Source organism: Tursiops truncatus, chromosome 8, assembly GCF_011762595.2.
Source record: "Tursiops truncatus isolate mTurTru1 chromosome 8, mTurTru1.mat.Y, whole genome shotgun sequence".
Taxonomy (NCBI): domain Eukaryota; kingdom Metazoa; phylum Chordata; class Mammalia; order Artiodactyla; family Delphinidae; genus Tursiops; species Tursiops truncatus.
In genome coordinates this window covers 85284393-85299274 of record NC_047041.1, presented here as the reverse complement: position 1 = coordinate 85299274, position 14882 = coordinate 85284393, and the positions used below count along the sequence as shown (strand labels likewise).

The following is a 14882-nucleotide window of genomic DNA, read 5'->3' as shown; positions in this document are numbered from 1 at the left end:
AAGGGTATTTCATTGTCAAGCATTCGCATTCAGAGGGAGCACGGAGAGATGGAGTGGAGAAGGAAATATTTCTTCAAGTCGCGAGTGAATGAGTCCACTCCCCGCTGGAGTTCTGAATCCGGCCCTGTCAAGGAAAGCTTAGCAGCATGTTTCCTCTAATTACTTTTCTAAAAAGAGCATCTGATGAAATGTAAACATCCACGGGGATGGCACAGCAGACGGTTGTTGCTCATCGACTTGGGACACGTGTCTGAGGATGAAAATCCAAACATCGGGCCAAGTGATAACCCAATATAAACAGCATGTGAGGGGAGAAACCCAACTCCACTGACTTCACCAAATACCAGTAGCTCTGCCAGCAGGATTCTGCCTAAAAGGAACAACTCATTTACAAGATGCGACTCTGGGGAGTGAAACCTTAATATGAATAACTTCACAAGTGTTGCTTCCAACAGACATTAGCTGGTGGGGAATTAGCATCAAGGCAGCTGGGGAAGATAATCTGAAGCACAGATATTCAGTGGGCAGGAGAAGCCAACCGAGAAAGGGAATGTGGAAAGAAAGCAAGGGGGAAGGAGTGGCAAGAAAAATTAGATGTTGGTTTATAATGGGATGTGTTAGCAAATTCCAAGGAGAGAGCTATGAAAATTGGGCCTTCTTGGCAGGGCTAGATTTTTGTGGGGACCATGAAGAGGGTGTTCTCCAGATATATATTCTGAGAACTCCTGGCTTCTCCAACAGGGAAATAATTTGAGAGTGGGATCATTGGTTTAGGGAGCTGGGAGTAACTGTAGAGATCGTTTAGTTTGAGTACCTCAAATGCAGAGGAAAAGGAGAGTAAATGTCTGTGAGCATTTATGATGTGCCCAGTGTTTGAGCCAAAGCAGGGTAGGTGCTGTTTCCAGATGAAGTTTAGAGAGGGTCTGTAACCTGTCCAAAGATATACAGGCACAGTTCTGAAAAAAGTAAACGTTTGATCTAGCAATTCCACTTCTGGGTATATACACAAAATGAGTCAACGCTGGAACTCCAGCAGGTATTTGTACACCAGTGTCCACTGCAGCATTATTCCCAATAGCCAAAAGGTGGGAAAAACCCACATGTCCATCAGTGGATAAACAAAATGTGGTAGGTACATATAGTGGAATATTATTCAGACTTCAAAAGGAGTGAAGTTCTGACACAGCCTACAACGTGGATGAACCTTGAAAACATTATGCTAAGTGAAAGAAGCCAGACACAAAAGGACAAATCCTGTATGATTCCATTTATATGACATACCTAGAGAAGTCAGATTCATAGAGGCAGAAAGTAGAACAGTGGTTACCAGGGGCTGTGGGGAGGAAAGATTGAGGAGTTAGTGTTTAATGGGTGTAGAGTGTCAGTGACGGCTGACGGAAACATTCTGGAGATGTATAGTGGTGATGGTTACCCAAGCCACTGAACTGTACACTTAAAAGTGATTAAAATGGTAAATTTATGTTATTTACATTTTTCTGTAATAATGATAAAAAGAAAACGCAAGCAGATTAGCGGAGCCTGGCGTGAGCCCAGACTGTCGAATTTCTGAGCTCAAGCTCATGTGGTACCTGGCTGACTTAAACTCAAGTACCTAACAGCATCATATACTGATGCACATGTGATCATGGCATGGCTTCAGGACACACGTGGCGGGGGGAGGCTTCTTGCTAGCTCCAGTTTGGGTGGCACTGCTGCTCTTTTGGGGGTGACTTTGGCAATGAGGGGGACTGTAGCACCGAAGGATTGGCAGCCTTCGGGTCAAAGGTCTGCAGAAGTAGCTAGTAGGATATGACGCTTAAAAATATTTTGAAGCTGAATGCTTTGAGGCAGGCTGGGTCCCCTCTCTGGCCTGACACCCTGCCTTCTCAATTCACACGTGTGTTCTCTGCTAGTCTCTACTGGCATTTGCATTTTTGACCTCCATTCCTGGGAGGGATGGGGCAGAAATGGAGAGTGAAAGAGAGAAGGTAGAAGGCTGTGTACTGAATGGGGGGAAGCACAAGTGAGAATTTCGTAGCAGACGGGACTTTTAAAAGAAGGAACGTAAATATATTTTAACTTGTGTGTTTTGTGCAATGTAATCTCAACTCTGTGACCACCAACTCTTTGGTAAAATGTTCTATTCTCAGGAATGCCCTTGAGAGTGAGCTTTTGGTGGAAACTGAGGGTGAGGCTTGGTGTTATGTTTGGGTCAGTAAGCTAGGGACAAAGCACCTCTGGACCCAGAGGCAGATGTGACCTGGAGCATGTAAGTCCCTTAGAAATATCCAGAAGCTTAGGGAGGGCTTTGGAATGCTCCTGGCAGGGACCATGGGTTTGACTTAAACTTATCTGCATCTGGGTTACCCTGGCTAGACAGCAATGGCTGAGATAATGGCGTCTCATGACGTCTGGAGGACCTAATGACTGGCCTTAAGTCAGAAAATTATTTCCATCTGCCCTACTAGGGGTGGCCAATCCCGATGCATGAGAAAACCTCTCTACCTGCCTCCCCTGAGCCCAGCTCTAGACACTGCAATTGATCTGGGGTATGTGCAAATTGGGAAAAGTGCCATTTCAGTGATAAATGAGAGAAGGTGGCGCCCTGCTCCTCCCACATGTGGGAGAACCTGTCACCCTCACTTTGTGGATACTTGAAAGTCATAGGAGCCCAGATCCCTTTCCTCTTATTTTATTTTAAAGGGGAGGGGAAAGCAATGTTTACATTTTCTAATTCCTGAATTCCATGGCAGAGGACCCAGAGGGCAGCTGGAGCTTTGAAAGCTACCAGACCAGTGGCAGAAAGTCTATCAGAGTCCAAGCCTGGTCTGTGTTTAAGGAGTTCTGTTCGTCAGTCATCATGAGATCTGGGCCAAAGCATTAGGTTTATAATGGAGAGAAAGAAGTAAAATGCAGGAAAAAAATCAAACCTCATATCTATAAACAAAACCACTCACAGGAGGCAGAGAAGTAGTGTTGGCTACAGATATTCCACTCTCTTAACCGGTGGGACTTTCTACTACTCCCCCCGCACTGCCCAACCCACCGATAATGACTCCTTTCATTGTTCTCGGTTGTTATTCGTGATACAGACACGGAGCCCATGTGGGCTGAGAGTGGAGTAGGTAGGGCTGCACATCAGATTCTTCACCGGGTGATGGTGGAAACACCAAGGGTGGAAGCCTCCATACCTAAGGGACCAGATCCCAAATGATCTACTGAGCTTGTGGTAAATACCAGGCACTCTCCTATATGCTTTACTTGTGTTTATTTAATCCTCACAACACATCTAGAAGCCAATTAGTAGTGTTATTATCCCTAGTTTACATAGGAGGGAACTGAGAGGTACAGTACTTGCCCAGGTCACGGAGCTGGACGTCCATGATTTGAACCCAGAGAGCCTGACCCCATTATGCATGCACTGAAACACTGCACAACGCTGCCGTGGTCAGCAGGGGGTCCGACTATGGTAGATCTCCTGGCCGAATCATAAAGACCATGGCGTTAGTAAAGAATTCTGGTTATCCCTTGGATATTCCAGGAGCTGAGAATGGCCTCAGGGAGGTCATGTGCTCACCACTGTGGGGGCAGAGTGGATGCGAGAGATGAGGGAGAGACCTCAGCAGCCCCAGTGGGACCACGTGGAAACCAAGAGCAGCCATTTTCTAAAGGAAACAGGAGTGTTAAGCAGATTGCCCATCCCGCTAATTTCTGGGGTAGCTGTCCACAGGCTCATGCATCTCATTCTGATTAGATGTGGGAAGAGAGAATTTCTTTGTCCCGTGGTCAGCCTTTGTAATCAAAATCATGTGTCTGCTTGTGGAGGGACAGAATTGAGGATGAGACCTGCTTCAAGCCTGGCCCTGACGCTGGGTAGCGCTTCTCCTTTATGGATTTATTCTGTCAAGATTGTCAATGTGTAAACTCTTAGGCTATGGAACAGGAACAGCAGGCCTGGCGTGAGTAAAGGGAAGCGTGTTTTCTTCTTTTTTTTGGGCATAACGCAGTTGATGGACATTGCAGGGGATGGAAATGGAGACGCCCTCCATGAATACTCAGGTGGGTTTTGAATGAGGATCAGTTGTCTACTAGACGCTAATGTCTTGGGTCCTTTGTCAAATGGTTAAGAGAAGTGCCCCCCTCGGCTGAGCGGCAAATAAAGACACATGTTTCTGTCACCCTTCTGCCTCTGGAGCTGGGGAAATGCCTTTGTTCCTGCAGTGCGGGCATCTTCATCACTGCCCTCTCCGAGGCTCTGGCTGTCTCAGAGGGCTGCGTTAGTGCTCTGGCAGCCGGCGTCAATGTAAGTAGAAGTCTGGTCAGTTGGTTTGGAGATTGGAAACCCAGGGCTGCGGCTGCCGGAACAGAGTGGGGAACACATTCAGGCAACTTTAGCTCATGGGAAGATGTAGCAATTGTCCTCATCAGCTGAACTTATGATTGGTTACAATAAATTTCCAACCAGTTTTTAATGGAAAACCGCTGGGCCAAGGAGGCATGTTGGCCTGCTTTGCTTCAAGTCAAATCATTTGAGGACTCTGAGGGACCAAGGTGTCAATGTTTTTCAAACCCGGTTCCATGTCCACTTACTTCATAGGACTCCTTTGAAGATGATCAATTAATCCCCTGCATCATGGGATCCCACCTCGGAAGTCAACAGTGATGGTAGAGAACACCTGAGATATCCCAGGACAAGTTGCCTGAGCTTAGCTTCCATCTGGTAGCATCTACTGTATTTTTCAATATACCACTTGGCTCACCTGGTTGCAAGCAGAAGGGAGGGCTTGCCTGGTATTAAGTATCTTTATTCTCAGTCTGGCTTTCTGCCTCCCAGTGGGTGATTGACTGCCTGCTTCTAAGTGATGTTCCGCCTCCTTTCTGTACAAGCCTGGCTCCCCCCGCCAATCAATGGTAGAAAAGAACAAGTGAACAGCGCAAGCCTTTATGGAAATGAGATGCAAACTGCAGTACACAAAGAGCGAAAAATGTTCAGCAGTAATGGACCCAATGGATTCCTTCTACTGTAAAATAGAGACCCCAAAAGGTCATCGCAAGAGCCATTTCTAACATCAGTCTTTGACACAAATAACCTGACCCTGGAAGTCACACATGCCTCATGTATCCACATTCATGTATTTATTCAGTAGACTTTATCAAGCACCTACCAGGTGCCAGGTGTGATCCTAGGTGCTGGAGACAGGATGATGAATAAAAGGCCTTTTCCTTAAGGTACTTTCTTTCTTTTTTAACATCTTTATTGGAGGATAATTGCTTTACAATGGTGTGTTAATTTCTGCTTTATAACAAAGTGAATCAGCTATACATATACATATATCCCCATATCTCTTCCCTCTTGCGTCTCCCTTCCACCCTCCCTATCCCACCCCTCTAGGTGGAGGCAAAGCACCGAGCTGATCTCCCTGTGCTATGCGGCTGCTTCCCACTAGCTATCTATTTTACATTTGGTAGTGTATATATATATATGTCCATGCCACTCTCTGACTTCGTCCCAGCTTACCCTTCCCCCTCCCCGTGTCCTCAAGTCCATTCTCTACGTCTGCATCTTTATTCCTGCCCTGCCCCTAGGTTCTTCAGAACCTTTTTGTTTTTTGTTTTTTTAGATTCCATATATATGTGTTAGCATACTATATTTGTTTTTCTCTTTCTGAATTACTTCACTCTGTATGACAGTCTCTAGGTCCATCCACCTCACTCTAAATAACTCAATTTTGTTTCTTTTTATGGCTGAGTAATACTCCATTGTATATATGTAAGGCACTTTCTTTAAGGTTGAGAGAGCTTATGGCCCAGCCTGGTATTTTCCAAAGTAGGTTTCATGGATTACTAATCCTAAAGGATATTCAGCAGAAGTAAGCAAAACCTAGGATGTCATGATGGAATTAGTTTGGGGGATGTGGGAATTAACTATGTGCAAAGAATATTATAGACTTGGCAAAGCCCTACAATAAAGAAAGCTGCTATTAGCATTTACAAAGTTGTTTGGCCGCAGAACCTTTATTCACATAATGCCTTATACCATCCAGTGGAACTTGTGCTCCATCATTTGGAAAACTCAGGTCTCTTGCCCATAATGAATAAAACATTGAAGAATATCTTCACTGTTACAGAGGATGGGGTAAGAAGGGAATTTGAAAATCTACAAAACATGAGCTTTTCTTCAGACTTCTGCTGAGAGATGGACGGGAAGTCTGATGTCCTAGTCCCTTTGCACTTGCTGAGATGTTGAAAGAACTGTGGAGGTGACCCCGACCACATTGCTGTAAGAAAAGTCCTCACCAGCATCGACCTGAATAGTTCACCAAGAAAACTCATTTCTTGTCCGTAAGTTGTTTAAAGTAATGTGGTTGCCCTGGGATCACTGATCAAACTGAGGTGTGGGTCTGATTAATGCACACCTATGATGATGTGGCAGTTCTGGGGAGCCATAAGAGCTGTGACTTGACTTCTCGACTACATTGTATCCTTGGTGACAGTCACACTGTCTCCTCTTCAAAAATAAGGAGAATATGGGACTTCCCCAGTGGCGCAGTGCTTGAGAATCCACCTGCCAATGCAGGGGACAGGGTTGGAGCCCTGGTCTGGGAAGATCCCACGTGCCGCGGAGCAACTAAGCCCATGTGTCACAACTACTGAGCCTGCACTCTAGAGCACACAAGCCACAACTACTGAAGCGTGCGCGCCTAGAGCCCGTGCACCGCAACGAAGAGTAGCCCCTGCTCACCGCAACTAGAGAAAGCCTGCGTGCAGCAACGAAGACCCAACGCAGCCAAAAATAAAAATAAAATAAATTAAAAAAAAATAAGGAGAATATTTAGGCATCCTTCTAGTCCCTGGGAGCACTGAGTCCAAGGTCTGTTCATTACCAGTTAACCTCTCCCTTCCCCCCTCTAACACATGGGGTTTGTCTCCAGTGTTTTTTTATTTACCCCCCTGTCTGCCAGTTCTAGTATAGCTACCATGACCCTGAGTTGCACAACCCGGAAGTGGTCTGGGCTGTTTACACTGGGGCTATATCCCATAGAGACAGAATGTGAGTTTGAGCTGTTCATCAACCTCTTGTTTGCTGTTTCTGGGAACAGCTTTATTCCTGCCTTTCCTAAATATTGTTCTTGTTGTCACGCGACACGGCTTCTCCCTCGCCCCTAGCATCGCCTGCCTCCTCTCTCTGCCCAGACTTGCTTCAGAACAGTGGCAATGGATAAGGAATAAAACCAGCTGTTCCTTTTAAGGGCTTCCTGCCTAAGCAGACTTGAGTAACCATATCCTTCTCAGCAAAGATTCAGCCCTTGCTTGCCATATTTATGAATTTCATTTTTTGATATAGACATCTTAGTATGGATATGTTCAAGTTTGAATACACATGTACACGGAAAAATAAAAGTGTAGATATGGTTATGTATATACTTATGTGTGCATATGTATGGATATGTATAAACATAGGGTGTAGAGTATTACGGTTTAAAAATATGGGCCAGGTTTGAATCTTGCCTCCGTCATTTATGGCTGGTTTTCTTGGCAAGTTACTTAACCTCTTTAATGTGGCTGTACCATCTCTTAGCCTGTACACTGAGGATAATAGTGTCTTTTTTTTTTTTTTTTTTTTTTTGCGGTACGCGGGCCTCTCCCTGTTGTGGCCTCTCCCGTTGCGGAGCACAGGCTCCGGACACACAGGCTCAGCGGCCATGGCTCATGGGCCCAGCCGCTCCGCGGCATGTGGGATCTTCCCGGACCGGGGCACGAACCCGTGTCCCCTGCATCAGCAGGCGGACTCTCAACCACTGCGCCACTAGGGAAGCCCCTGTAATAATAGTGTCTTTATATAGGTTTATTGCAGGTGTTAAATGAGATAACCTATTTATTTATTTACTTATTTATTTATTTTTAAATTTTTATTGGGGTATAGTTGATTTATAATATTGTGTTAGTTTCACGTGTACAGCAAAGTGAATCTGTTATACATATACATATATCAACTCTTTTTTAGATTCTTTTCCCAAATAGGCCATTACAGAGTATTGAGTAGAGTTCCCTGTGCTATACAGTAGGTTCTTATTAGTTATCTATTTTATACGTAGTAGTGTGTATATGTTAATCCCAATCTTCCAATTTATCCCTCCCCCTCTTTACCCCCGATAACCATAAGTTTATTTTCTACATCTATAAGTCTCTTCCTGTTTTGTAGGTAAGTTCATTTGTAGCCTTTTTTTTTTTTTTAGGTTCCTCTTATAAGTGATCTCATATGATATGTCTTTCTCTGTCTGACTTACTTCACTCAGTATGACAATCTCTAGGTGGTCCAGTGGTTAAGACTCCACGCTTTCACTGCAGGGGCACAGGTTCGATCCCTGGCCGGGGAACTAAGATCCTGTATGCTGCGCGGTATGGCCAAAAAAAAAAAAAGTAACCTATTAAAAATAGTATAATGCTTTGCAAAAAGGGAGCACTCAGGAAATTAAAGTCATCTTCTACTCCTCTCCTTTCTGCTATTTTTCCCACTAGCACACGTTTCACAAGGGATTAAGAAGGAGAAATACTGGGTGTTCTATCTATAGTAGGATGGAAGTTACATGGTCCTCTTGAGGCCCACTCCACCTTGGTCCACAGTCCTATCCTATTCATCTGTTACTCTGTGTCAGGGAAAAAATATTCCTAAAGATTCACCATATGTTTATTTCTTTGAGACTTGCTTTCTCCCCTTGCTTTTATCATGCATCTGCCTTCCAGCCTTAGGGTGAAATGCCTTCCACATGCTGTGCCTAAGTTTGTCCATGTTTGAAATATGGCTGGTGGTAGATTCTTGCAGGGGGTTGAGGGGATGGTGTCTTTCAGAGTAGGTGATTCTGGGTCAATGATGTTGTCTCCCAAACATGAGATGTTGCTCACGACCATCTGTTGTGATTCAAGGGTAGAGCCAGCCAGGAATCCTCAGGCAAAAAGAAGTTCCCCTTCATCTTGTTCTAGCTTGCAGAACTGGAGAAGGCAATTCTAATGAGGGCTAGCCTGCGTGAAGCTGCCGCCAGCTTAGGGCTTAGTGAACCATAGGACATGCCATTATAAATGCATCACCCTCGCTCAAACTGACATCTGCTCTTGGCCATCTGCCTTTGGTAGAAGGAAACTCTGGCTTCTGCCTGGCATCAGTGAACCTGGATGTGAAGACAGTAACACTTACTCTGGAAGCTCTTGGCAAAGGGGCGGGTGTGGTTGACCAAGACCCTCTTATAGCCCTGACACACTCTGACTCAGAAAGAAGGTTTTAAAAGTGTTGAGGATTGAGGAGCAGGTGGGATCATTTGTAGAATTCTTAGGTCTCGGGAAATCCAGATTGGATTTTTAGGGTATAGCTTAAGTTTTATTGTTTTTAACTTAGACATTCTAATACTTTGATATAATATTTGCTGAGTTCTATTGCCAAGTACATTTAGATGCATTGTTAAATTATATTTTTAGTACCCAATGCTAATAAAAAAATAAGATCTATTCAGCTCATATTCCAGTGTTTGAAATAACCCAGAAGCAGCTGTCCTTCAAGGGTTTCCAGCACAGTTGTTGAGGATAATGGCAACTTGAGGCTCTTCCAAGATGCTAGAGTTTGGGTTTTGTTCCCTTTGCCTATAGATGTAGAATTTCTATTTCTGGAAGACAAGCAGCAGGAGGTGAGGTATGTCCTAGTGAAGAAGGTGTCTGAAGAGGAGGTATTAGAAAAAAGAGATCAGGAAATCTAGAAGCAAGGGGGAGGAACCCGGAATGCCATGATATAAGCAAGAACTGACTGCTTAAAATTCCGTGTATGTGTGGGCCTCTGGAGGAGACATTATTACTCACCCCCTTTGCTCCCTTAGCCATCTGTATTTTAGCTACATGTGATGGTTTTTAAAAAAATTTTATTGGAGTATAGTTGATTTACAATGTTGTGTTAGTTTCAGGTGTATAGCAAAGGGAATCAGAGATATATATATATATATATATAAAATCTCCATTCTTTTTCAGATTCTTTTCCCATATAGGTTATTACAGAATGTTGAGTAGAGTTCCCTGTGCTATACAGTAGGTCATTGTTAGTTATCTATTTTATGCATAGTAGTGTGTATATGTTAATCCCAATCTCCTAATTTATCACTTCCCCCCACGTTTCCCCTTTCGTAACCATAAGTTTGATTTTGAGATCTGTGAATCTGTTTCTGTTTTGTAGAAAAGTTCATTTGTATCATTTTGATTAGATTCCACATATAAGTGGTATCGTATGATATTTATCTTTGTCTGACTTACTTAGTTTGATAATCTCTAGGTCCATCCATGTTGCTGCAAATGGCATTACTTCATTCCTTTTTATGGATGAGTAGTATTCCATTGTATATATGTACCACATCTTCTTTATCCATTGATGGTTTTTTATTCTACAGAGAATAATGGTAATATCTCAACAAACAAGCGATTTTTCTTCGAAAGCGCTTTATGCTCATTGCCTCTTTAACTGCAGTGACATTAACAACCCTAACGATCTACATCCATTCTCTTGAGGTTTAGGGGAAATGCCACAGCAAGGTGTCTTGTCTATGATTGTCCAGCAGCATACAAGAGGGACAGATTTGGTATTAAAATTTGGGTGATCTGATTACCAAGTGTGTTCATTTCACCAATGCTGCATTCTTAATCTGTAAAGTCAAAGTTGTGAACTCTCTAGAATCAAAATACTGTGTTGGAAAGAATAAGACTTTGGCCCCAGAAAGCGCTGGCTTCTAATCTTTCTTCTTTCACCTGAAAACTGTGCCACCTGGGACAATTTATTTACCCTCTCTGTTCCTCAGTTTCCTCATCTGTGAAATGAAAAAAATGATGCTTCCTTTGAAGGGTGGCTCTGAGGATTCAGTGAGCTGGTATGTTTGAAAGGTTCAGCTCCATTTCCGTGGGGGCTGGGACCCAGGGAGAGAGGAGAATGCACGAGGAGTGACAGTGTGGGGCAGAGTGAAGAGGGGAAGGAAGTGAAAAACTGATTTTTGCTTCCCTACCCCTCCCCAATGTACTAGTGTCAACAAACTAGATTTCTAGGGAATCCATTCTAAGTTTTATCACTGCTGATACCCAAAAGGGGGTGATGGAGGCGTTGACTTTCCAGCTATCGTTACCTCGTTAACAAGAGGAGCTGTGAGCAGGGAAAGACCAAGGTCACTGAAGTTGGGAATCCAGCCAGGCTGGGACTGAGGGTCATGGTGATGGGATGGTTCTCAAAGGTTCAGGAGGAGATATTGAGTCACCAAGGGCCCCAGTAACCGTTCCATCACCCCTGACTCACAGCATTTCTGTCTGGGATTTGCCTGGCGTCTGTTATTGGCCGCATGGAGTGGGTGGTCAGACCTTCAGGTGGTTAGGGATGTTGTGTGTTAGAAATCAATTCAGGGCTTTGAGATAGCACGAGAGGAGGTGGGGGAATGAGTGGGGATGAGAGTGGAGCCCAAGGTGCCTAGCTGCAGGACTCTCTGATTCCTACATCTTTTTTCTCCCTTTGGTCTTAGATGGTTTATAACATGCAGGACAGTAAAACACTCAGTAGAAATTTTCATTAAATGTGGTTAGAGGGGAGGGCTGTGGGGTTTTTGGTGGGTGCAAAGGCAGACCCTAACATCACGGAGGAGCGGGCGCGTGATGAAGACGCCTTTCTTTGCCACCTGCTGGGGTGGCCTGTGGTTTGACAACTGCCATTTCCACTGTATATGGAACAGTCTGACTCATGTTTTCATCAAGAATTCTCTGACCTTTTTCAGATTTATCTTAACTACTATCATGTCAACATATTTCCTTAAAACCTAGTGTTGAAAGCGTGCCACTTGGAGACGATGCGAAGGAGACACAATTGCTCCCTCTACCATCCTGTGAAGTTAACCCCCTGCTGTTTGAGGGATTAAGTGTTCTCCGTCTTGTCAGCAGTAGAAATACTCAGTGTTGGAGAGCCTGAAAGCAAGCTCCTGGCTGATGAGGGGCTGTGAAAATAACGCTGACGGCCATGATGACAGCCAGCTCTCTCTCACTCATTTGTTCATTTGTTCACCACATCTGTGAAAGCCAAACCTGTGCCAATCGGTCAGCATTGTTTGCATTGCCTTGGTATTTGCATGGATAAAACAGGACCGAGCGGTTAAGTGTCTTAGGTTTTCCAACGTGAATTCAGGAAAAACCAGAGCTGGACCAATATAACTCAGCTCTTTTGCGGGCCTCTCACTGTTGTGGCCTCTCCCGCCGCGGAGCACAGGCTCCGGACGCGCAGGCCCAGCGGCCATGGCTCAAGGGCCCAGCCGCTCCGCGGCATGCGGGATCCTCCCGGACCGGGGCACAAACCCGCCTCCCCTGCATCAGCAGGTGGACTCTCAACCACTGCGCCACCAGGGAAGCCCCAACTCTTCACTCTGGATAGGAGATACCAGGATGGCTGCCCCAAGTGTGGCAGCAGAGGAATGGCTTGGGCAAAGCCTATGATACCAAAGTACTCTGCATCTCTTTTTTTATTTGTTTACCCTGATTTTAAAAAGAGGGGAGAGAAGCAGTTGCACATATAGGATAATGATGCAGCAGTTTAAAATCACTTTTGAAGATTACTTAAGGTCAAGAGAAAATGTGATTAAAGTAAAGAAGAAGAGCAGTTTCTTTTCTTTTAAAAAATATTTATTTATTTATTTGGCTGCACCGGGTCTTAATTGCATCATGTGGGATCTTCGTTGCCACGTGTGGGATCTTTAGTTGGGACCTGTGGAATCTACTTCCCTGAGCAGGGGTTGAACCCAGACTCCCTGAATTGGGAGTGCGGAGTCTTAACTGCTGGACCACCAGGGAAGTCCCGAAGCAGCACAGTTTCTTTTCTTTTTTTTTTTTAACATCTTTATTGGAGTATAATTGCTTTACAATGTTGTGTTAGTTTCTGCTGTATGACAAAGTGAATCAGCTATACGTATACATATATCCCCATATCTCCTCCCTCTTGCGTCTCCCTCCCACCCTCCCTATCCCACCCCTCTAGGTGGTCACAAAGCACCGAGCTGATAAAAAAAAATAATAATCATAGGTTACCAGCTTTGAGAGGCAAGAAGATAATCTACACATCTAGCATTTTGTACGTGTGGATATGTATGTCCACTGAAAGAAAACAATTGAAAGATAGACAATATAATATTAAGGTTATTTCTGAATACTTCTTACTCCTTTATGTATGATCTTATTGTTTGAAGCTTTCACAAGGCATCTTTTGCATTAAAATATGGAGTGTTTTATATAGAAAAAAATAAATATTTTGTCCAATGGAAGAGTTAGAGATGAATGAATGCATATGGTGGCTGGAACTTTGTAAGTTCAATTTTGCTATGTGATTATGGGCATGTGCTTGACCTTTTGGTGCCTTGGTTGATCCCAAAGTGGTGCTCTGTGTGTTCTTGGTGCTCAGTTTGCGCTTATTTCCTGGGAAGCACTGACAGGATAAAACTCATTTGCAGCTTAATAACTCTTTGTTCTCAAACATGGAAGGCAAAATAACAGTTGCTCAACTACAGCAGCCCCTGAAACTAGAGGTTGTCCTGGCCTGTTTCCAGGCTAAGGAAGCAACAGGCTGTTCACCCCCTCTCTCAACCTGGAATTCTGTGGGCCTCCCTTCCCACTCAGAATTCCCTAAAAAACGTCTTTGGCGTTTCTCTTTGCTTCTTCCCTACTTAGCTCTTTTCATCACTGGTAAAGTGAAGAGGTTAGAGTAGCTTATTTTAGATTACAAGGAAATGTATTACCTACCTCACTGGGTCATCTTGAAAATTAAATTGCATAAACAATATAAAAGCCCTTTAGCTAAACAAATGCTAACGGGATTTAGCATGCATATAGGAAAACATTCAGTAGCTTCTCCTGCTGTTGGTATTTCTTTAAATCCTAGTTTCTGGAACTGACCTTTAGCATCATATTGAAATCCCCTGAAATTTGTACAGCTGAAGCCAAATGACCAATGTGCCCTTTGTCCATTTAATTCTGATAAATGGAGAAGGAGAAGTCCAGGAGATCACTTTTGCCTGCTTATTGTATTTTCAAACCTCTTCAGCTGATCAACTTTAAATATTTCTCATAGAATATTTCACTTACCTGTTTGTTTCTTACATGTATGTTTTATTTGTTTTTGTTTTTGTTTTTGTTTTGCGGTACGCGGGCCTCTCACTGCTGTGGCCTCTCCCGTTGCGGAGCACAGGCTCCGGACGCACAGGCTTAGCAGCCATGGCTCACGGGCCCAGCCGCTCTGTGGCAAGTGGGATCTTCCCAGACTGGGGCACGAACCCGTGTCCCCCGCATCGGCAGGCGGACTCCCAACCACTGCGCCACCAGGGAAGCCCACATGTATGTTTTGGGGGCACTTTCCTGTCTCTGTTCCAGCGAGGGGAGAAGGAAGGGTGATGGACTTACCAGACCAGAGGAGCCAAGTCACCAAAAGCATTAAAACCGTCCCCTCTTCCATCACTTCCGTATTCCTGAGAAGTGGTCTTATCTTGGCAAATAGATTTTAATTTGTGATTTTACTTAAACCCCCTTAACCCTGCAAGTCCTGTAGATTTGGTGCTAATGTCCCTGCAGGACCATCCACTTGTTCTCGTAGCATCCTACATGTCCTCATCACAATGAGTGATCGTGTGTTTGTGGGATCCTTTATCCAATGTCTACTCCTCTACAAAACTGTGAGTTCCATGGGGCTGGTAATGGTGTCTGTTCTCTCCACTGTATCCCAGTACCCAGCCTCCTACCTGGGATGTAGCAGACACTCAATGAATACTTGTGGGGTGAAACAATGAATTCATCAGTTCACCCACACCCTTAGCACTGTGCTCAGTGAGAAAGCTGAGGAC

The 14882-nt window shown here is 44.3% G+C and overlaps 1 protein-coding gene across 6 annotated transcripts in view; it reads left to right on the top strand.

Annotated features, from left to right (window-relative positions):
* PAMR1 (peptidase domain containing associated with muscle regeneration 1) overlaps positions 1 to 14882 on the top strand; it is a 164113-nt gene that overhangs the window by 95107 nt on the left and 54124 nt on the right. The window contains exon 1 of one of the 6 annotated variants that reach the window (XM_019948263.3): positions 6152 to 6342. The exons of the other annotated variants lie outside the window; for them this stretch is intronic. The gene's annotated coding sequence lies outside the window, so the exon portion shown is untranslated. Of the gene's footprint in view, positions 1 to 6151; positions 6343 to 14882 lie in introns of those variants that run through there. 6 annotated transcript variants of the gene reach the window in all.